The sequence below is a fragment of the Montipora foliosa genome, chromosome 9 (genome assembly GCF_036669935.1).
Source record: "Montipora foliosa isolate CH-2021 chromosome 9, ASM3666993v2, whole genome shotgun sequence".
NCBI lineage: Eukaryota > Metazoa > Cnidaria > Anthozoa > Scleractinia > Acroporidae > Montipora > Montipora foliosa.
In genome coordinates this window covers 2,863,055-2,870,905 of record NC_090877.1, presented here as the reverse complement: position 1 = coordinate 2,870,905, position 7,851 = coordinate 2,863,055, and positions in this window count along the sequence as shown.

The window sequence follows — 7,851 nt, the reverse complement described above, 5'->3', positions numbered from 1 at the left end:
CAGAACTTACAATATAGAGCAATAAGGCGATCTGTGTATTATTATTCAGCTATTTATTAAACCGTATATTTACTTTATTTATTCTAACGGTACTCATTTATTATTCTGAATTCAATGCATTCTGCAAGACACAATGACTATATACAAAGAAGAATGTTCTTTATTTTATTTATATATATTTTTCTAGTGTTTTAAAATTTCTTGTTTATAAAAAAAAATGAGCACTATGAATGAATACAGCCAACTGCTGTAAACAATATATATATTTCTTTTATATGTTTTATACATATACAAATTTTTATCTTTTGATTGTTTTTTGATGAAATAAAGTTTTCATTGTGCACAAAAAAGAGGTGAAAGATGTTGGATTACAAGTGGATTTGCCTTTGCTTACAGCAGAGGACCTTAAAATCGATGACCCTAAAACCAGATTTTACACGGGATTCGTACATTTTGGAACATTTATGTTAGATTTTACTGGTATTTAACAGATAGCAGGAAATCTAAATTACTGGGATGGAGAGAATTCACATAAGCGAAAGGAATACTTGGAAGATAATGTTAACCAGAAGCCAAGCCCTCAAAGAAAAATGTGACTTATTGATGAATATTTGATGGTCTTCATTAGGCTAATTGCTGCAGTTACAATTTATGTCAAATAAAATGGAGCAAATGAACAATTTTAGGATTTCAAATCCAATATCCCAGCCAAAGTGGCACAATTCAAAGAATATTGTACTAATTTGTGCTACTCTGACAAATCTTGAATCTTGAGCCACCTATTGCGACTTAGAACTATCATCATATTCAAGATGACTTTACCTACCTCTCCTTCATAGGAGTTTTTGAGAGAACTGGAATCAAAGAATACTGATCATTTTGGTGGAGAATATACATAATTGAACATAACATATTTGAACTTCAAAGACAACACATGCTGTTTTATGAGATCGTCGCCGTTACATGTACGAGTGCTAATTTAGCAATAGTGGCATGAAAGCCTGCATGGGCTCATAACGACCATGATCTCAAAAGACAGCATAAAATACTGATGATGTTGCAGATATTGCTTCATAGATCATTCCTCTCGTCCCAATTAAAGTTTACCACATTTTTAGTGTAGTCTTGTCTCTAAATCAGGTTGAAACTTAGCACACTTCCTTGTACTTTCCTCAGTAACATGTCACCTGTATATGTTCTGGTCGCAAAGGATCGCTACCAGAGGGGGGTGATTTACTGTTGCTGATAAACATTTTGAATTTGACTTACTGCATGCTCACGCCTTCCTGTATTTTAATGGTTCTGATCTTACAAAATGTTTCTTGCAATATGGTTCAAAATTAAGTGCACATACTTTAAAAAGGTCAAGTATTTAGAGGAGTTTTATTTTAACTATTTCTAATTCTTCAACACTTGCTCAAATTGATAACCACTTTTTTAATTGACAGCCCTGCACACCAATAATTTGTTTAGTTTTTGCTTTGTGGTTTCAAAATGAACTTCCTCAAGAGAAAAAAATTACTTTTGTTATAAACTGTCAACATTTTGTACAACACATGAACTAGTAGTATTTTTAGGCAAAAAAAAAAAAACATCTGAAACTGAAGCTCTTTTAAATGATTTTTCCTGCATTAATTAAACAACAACATTCTTTTTTGATGACAGTTCCAAGTTGTTTGAGCCCTGTGGTCGGGAGATTCTCATTAGATGTCTTTAAGAATTCACGCTGTTCTTAAAACACAAATCGGGAGGAAATTGAATCATCTAAGCGGCGATCATTTCCCAAATTGAGTATTACTATCATTCGAACTCATTTACAATGCACACCCCAGCAACCTGTGTGGTTTCCAATGAATCTTCATTGAGCTCTTGACAAGTTCGCAGTTTCACACATAACATTTCCCCTGATCTGCTAGACAAGGAATTATTCCATCGAAGAGAAGATTTTTGGGGCTGGCGTCGAGAGGAACAAAGTTGGAAACTGACACCACAGCTTTGGGCCTTCTTCGCCTTTGAAATACAAACTGCACACTCTTTATTATGTTCCAGGCTTTGCAGAAAAATTTTGACGCACATTTCTGAGCCTAGCGATCCAAATCTTCCTTGCTTTACTATCCTTTGGAAGATGGCAAAAATCCACGGTCTTTCCATTTACGACTTTTCCACTAAAACTGTGGCAAAGTGGTACACAACAATAAACAACTCCAAGACAAACTGTTGCCTTTGCCTCCATATTGGAATATTGTACTTACCATAGCCTCACTTTCGAGCGAAGCGTTCCCAGTTTCCCTTGCGATTAAAATATCTTGGGAAAGGACTATCGGAATACGCCATTCGAGATTGAAAACAATAACAAACGATCCCATCGCGTCTAGGGTGAAAATGGGCCTTTAACGTTTCCCTTATATATTGATTCTAAATTTCATTACAAGTCTCTATGAGGACATTCTAATTTACAGCAGTGTAGCAGCTCTCGTAAACTGTTATTGTTTGGTATTGAAAGCAGCTTCTATTGCTTTTAAGTCGTCGTTTCAACTGTTTACTCCTTTGTTTTGGGCAAGGGTAGCGAGCCAATCACATTATACATTACAAGAACTGCTGTATCACCCGTGATTTAGCCATCAAAAGCCCCTAGGGGAATGAATAATGCCCCGAATACTCGGGTAAAAAAAAAATCAGTATTTTTCCTTTTTTAACCAATCATATTCTTGCTTGATGGCATTGTCGTTTCGGTAGCCTTCGTCTTTGCCTAAACTCCCTACTAATAGGCAATGGGCCATTTCCGAGTTGCTGTTTGTTTCGGTTTCGAAGTGAGTCTTGGTGCTCAACTATTGTGAGGGAAATGAGTTTGATTTGCATAAGAATACGGAACTCGTTTCCATTTGAATGGTTGTGCACCAGGACTCGCTTTGAAACTGAGGCATGCAGCAACTCGGAAATGTGCCATTTCCACGATAGTGTCATTTGTCTGAATACAACTACCAGAATTCAGCTAATTGTTTTTCTTTTTTATTTAAATTTTGTATTCCCAGCGGGGTAAAAATAACAACAGCTCTAATAGACCTTATTCACGATAGCCACCATGTTGGATTTGCTATTATCATGCAAATTAGCAACACACTTCTGAGGGGAAAACAACACAAGTTCGAGAGGTTATAACGAACATCTTAGCCACACAGATGATTTGTTTCATGTTCATTGAATATTTATCACCTAAGTTACTTACTAGCAGATAACGAAGTAGAAAGTCAAAATGTCGGAGGCAATCAAAAAATATAAAATTATTATAAAAGGTACTTCATTCTAAATTCTAAAATGTACCTTTAGCAATGTCAATTCAATATTTCGACGAAACGATTTTCCGCAATTTGCCTTTATTCCAATGTTTGCCCCCCAGCTTAACACATGGCTAATTTGCATGACAATTTGAAAACCAACATGGCGACTATCGTGAATAAGGGCTATTGGCATGAGACAAGCTTAACCTCAGTAAGAATCTGGTACTTGTAGTCAAATGGCTTCATCATGCAAATACCCTATTTAACTGGGTACGGTTCAAAAGGAAGAAAATCATCTATGTTAGCCCGGATGGAGAGATATATCAATACTTGTGTTTAGATGACTTTTTAATGAAGTGTATTCAAAACTTGGTCCACAGCTCAACCCTATCTCATGGCAAAATCCCCGTCAAAAATCTTGGCTTTACCTGGAGAAGGAATTTCTCTCGTTGTGGAAATTGAGAGAGGTTACCAAACAACTTGGAGTTACGATGCAGTGTTTATCCCGGAAGTTCCTGATGATCCAGACATGGCGTTTGAACGGACTCTGAAGAAGAATATTATCACTGAAAGCCTTGTTATAAGCTTGTTAGATTGGAGGCACTATGGAACTTATATTGTCGAAATCGTAAAAGGTGGTTGTCGAGAGATAATAACGTTTACTGTCGAACATGACAAAGGTGATTATTGTCATCATCATTGTTGAAGTTAATAACTTCTGCTCGTGAATTTTTAAGATTGTCTTTTACTTAGATCAACCTGATCAATGTAGCCTTAATTTCGTTTTATCAAGTACCTTTTATAACCCAAACAGAGAGAGAAGACATCGAAGAAGCCAAGTCTACTTCTACAGACATAGGTGAAAATGGACCGGTTGTTACAAAGTCAGGTAAGCTTCAGTTGTAGCTTTAGTTTGTATATATAGTAAGTGAAGTTTAGTGAAACACGCTGACTTTGCCATTAGTAAATATTCAACAAGTATGTAACTGAGTGTCGGGTGAATGAGAGAACTTATATATTTACGGTTTTGTCTGCACATATGTAAGGCCTCTACTTTCATCGGATCTTTGTAGGCATGTCCTTTATTGTTTTAGAGCTAGGAATAATTGTTTTCCTTCGTTATTTACTGTTTTTTCAAGCAATTATATGGGGTCCTGCGCAAATGGTAAAGGTAGAACCAAAATTTAACGTTAAAACAAATTTAAAACGTTTGAGTTTTTCACGACTTGAGTAAACACAACTCACCAAAAATGAGAACGATTTCTCTTGGACAAAATCCCCCGACCTCCATTTCAAATGAACATTTTTTCAGTTTTCAATTCAAAAGGTTAATTTTTGGTACTGACACAGTAGAAAGATGGATTATAGTGAGTATGAGAGCCAAACAAAAGACAGAAATCTTGGAAGTATATTAGTTGCTCTTTTCCAAGGGAGTTTAGTAATAAAATTTAATGTCCCATATTGGACTTCACGAAGTGTCATCATTCCTGAAATCTAATAACTTTTCCTGATATGAAAAAATCTTTGAGTTAAATATGTAGTACTTGTTGAACAACCAACTGTGTGCACAACGCTGAGGGTTCAGACAAATGCCCTCGCCATTCCGTCTATCGCCCGCGAAGTCTACACCTCAATTCGTCAAGTTTATTATCAAATCAACGATACGCATCTACAATGTCGCATCACGTGCCTGTTCATTTTCGTCCCCAGAAAAGAAACGGAGGGCTCTGGGGACGAGACCGGTGCTTGCTTTGAGATATTTCAATAAGAGGCTCTTTGCGCAACCTCCATTAGAGCTCATATTGATTGACGCTAACTGGAAGAAAATTCAAATGTATTACCAAGTATTGAATTTTTATCTTCGGATATTGCAACTATAGCGCTCTAATTTATCTCACTAAATCTTGATTATCAGTTATTCATATACCGAATCATTGTGCAGAGTTGTGAAAGATTAATAACTTGCGGAGGGAAGCAAATTTTTCAAATATCCACACATTCAGAAATTTGTAAAATTTGCCAAAACTATTGCTCTGTTCGTTCTCGTTGGAAATGAGATTGATTATAGCCAATTTTATTATACTTGTTTGCTAGGTACTGACCTTAGGAAGTTAACGTGCACCTCAGCCTTTACTCAAATATTTTTCGTTCCTAACATAAATCTCCCCATCCAAAGGAAGCACATGTCACCATTGTTACCCAGAATTTCGCTTCTTCGGTGCCGTGTAAATAAGCCACGCAAACCTGGCAAAACCAGCAGTGATGTGATGTCTATTTTCGAATTTACGTCACAAAGTGCTTTGCATTCCTGTTTTCAAAGAAATGTTGCACTGCAAAGCAGTTTGTGACGTAAGAATCGAGAATAGACCCATGCCTCTCACTCCACGGTCGTGGGTCTAAATTACTGCTAGTTTTGATAACTTTGCGCGTCTTGCCTGGCAGATAAAAAGAGAATTTTGAGGTAGGAATGGTGAAACTGTTACATGTTTGCCTTTGGTGGGGAGATTAATATTGTAGAAAAAAAACATTTGAGTTTAATTAGGTGTATTTCAAAGGCTTTAAAAGAAAAGTTACTAGTTTTCTTCATTCTTTGTACTTAACGAGTAATTGACTGTTTTATCAGGAGAGTGTGCTGTGACACCACTGGAGCTACGAGAATACGACGAAAATAACTACGCAAGAAATTGGACAATTGGTAAGAGAGTAGTGGAACACTTCGGTATTATATCTTGTACCTGGGCGGTATTTTTATTTCGGAATCTTTTCGGTTAATGAGTTGTCTCTAGTAGGATTTGTATTCTAAGGAAGATATCTGTCATTAAAGAGTATGGATCATTACAACAAGGGCTACCGAAACACAATAAACGAAACGACAGAACACACTGAGAACACAACAATAACAACAACTGTTACGAATCCCAACTGGTCGGAGGCAAACGAGTTATCTATTTACAAGTTCGGCCGAGAAGTTGAACCAGGGATACCAGGAACAATTTAAACGAGTGGTCAGAACGCCCAACCACTGGGCCACTGCCTCCTCATTGACTTTTAATATGCTGCGAGATCCTTAAACCAAAATGAAGCGTAGTAACGCAGATCCAAGACGATCGACTAATTAAGTGTCTTTGGCATCTACAGAAGTACAAATTAAGATCTATGTTTCTTCGTTTTTTTTTCGAATCTTGTCAGAGGTGCCATGCTATAGCGTGGAAGACAACGGAAGGGCATTTTACGACCATGGCGTAGAGGAATTATCACCTTGCAGTGCAATAACCGGCTATACGTACACGACGAGGACACAAAGGCGATACAAACTTCTTCTTAGTGCTAGTGAGACCCCAAAAATGGTGGAGTACAATGGAGACGTTCACATGAAGGTACAAATGTTAACTGGGCAATCATAACATTTGACAACATTTTTGTGTTTTTGTGTTTGAAAACACATTGAAAACACATATCTGCAATTAAGTGAATAATTTCGTTCCCGGGCCGAAATAGCTTTCCACGTAGTCGGTGTTAGGAAATAACTCTCCCTAAAACGACTGCGTGTATAGAACAGGGTAGGACCGAAAGGCTCGATGGATCATATGTTAGAAGGACAACGCGACGTAAGGCCAAGGCATCTCGATAATCTTGGCGATTTTACTTCATAAGAATGCGAATAAAGTCTTGTTTGGAAAGAAGTTTTTCCAAATCAAATATAGCGGACAATTATTCATTCCCAAGGCATATCATCGTATAATTTTCATACCCTGGTTTCGCATTCGCATTAGCGTTATTATGCAACCTAAGATATCCACTCTTGACCAATTTCATTTTAACCTAAATCCTCCACAAAAATGGGTGCAAAACGACCACAAGTCAGTTACACCACCGAATCGCCGGAAATTTTAGACTAAGCTGCTCAGGTAGCCCAGTAATAACTTACCCGAAAATTTACACATCAGACTGAGTGTCTCCTTCTTCTAACTTTTTATTTTCCCTGGACAGTCCTTTAAGAGCTAAAAACATTTTAATTTTTAGCGATTTATTAGTGGTGAGGTTACATTTTCAGTACGATAGTATATAATGCGAACAATTCGTAATAAGGTACAACCACGTTCTTTTTATAATTCGGATAGCGCGTTCACTGTATATAGCGGGGTAAGTTTTTGGAATTTTTTTGTCTTTGATCCTTCTAAAAGAATTAACACTACAGTTTTGTGCTGTATTCAGACAACTTACATCGAAAGCAATAACGACGAAGCCTGGAAGTATGATTTCTACTTCGCTGAGCCAGTCCCTGCACGTTATGTACGGTTTGTCGCTGAGGAAGTTGACGACTCCAAATGTATGTTCGGATTGTCCCTGACTGGCTGCACCTTGGGTATGGAAGCAATTTCATTGAATAAATTTGCGTCTTAAGCGCTGCCTTTTTAATCATATTTTCAACTTGTTAGGCCTCTAATTAAGCAAATGTGACCGGCTTGTCGTTCAGCTCTCTCAAAACTCCTTATGCGCACCGTTGGCTCACTTGGTTGAGAATCGGGCTATCCCGCGTGGGGGGGGGGGGGGGGGGGATAACTGCTATAAA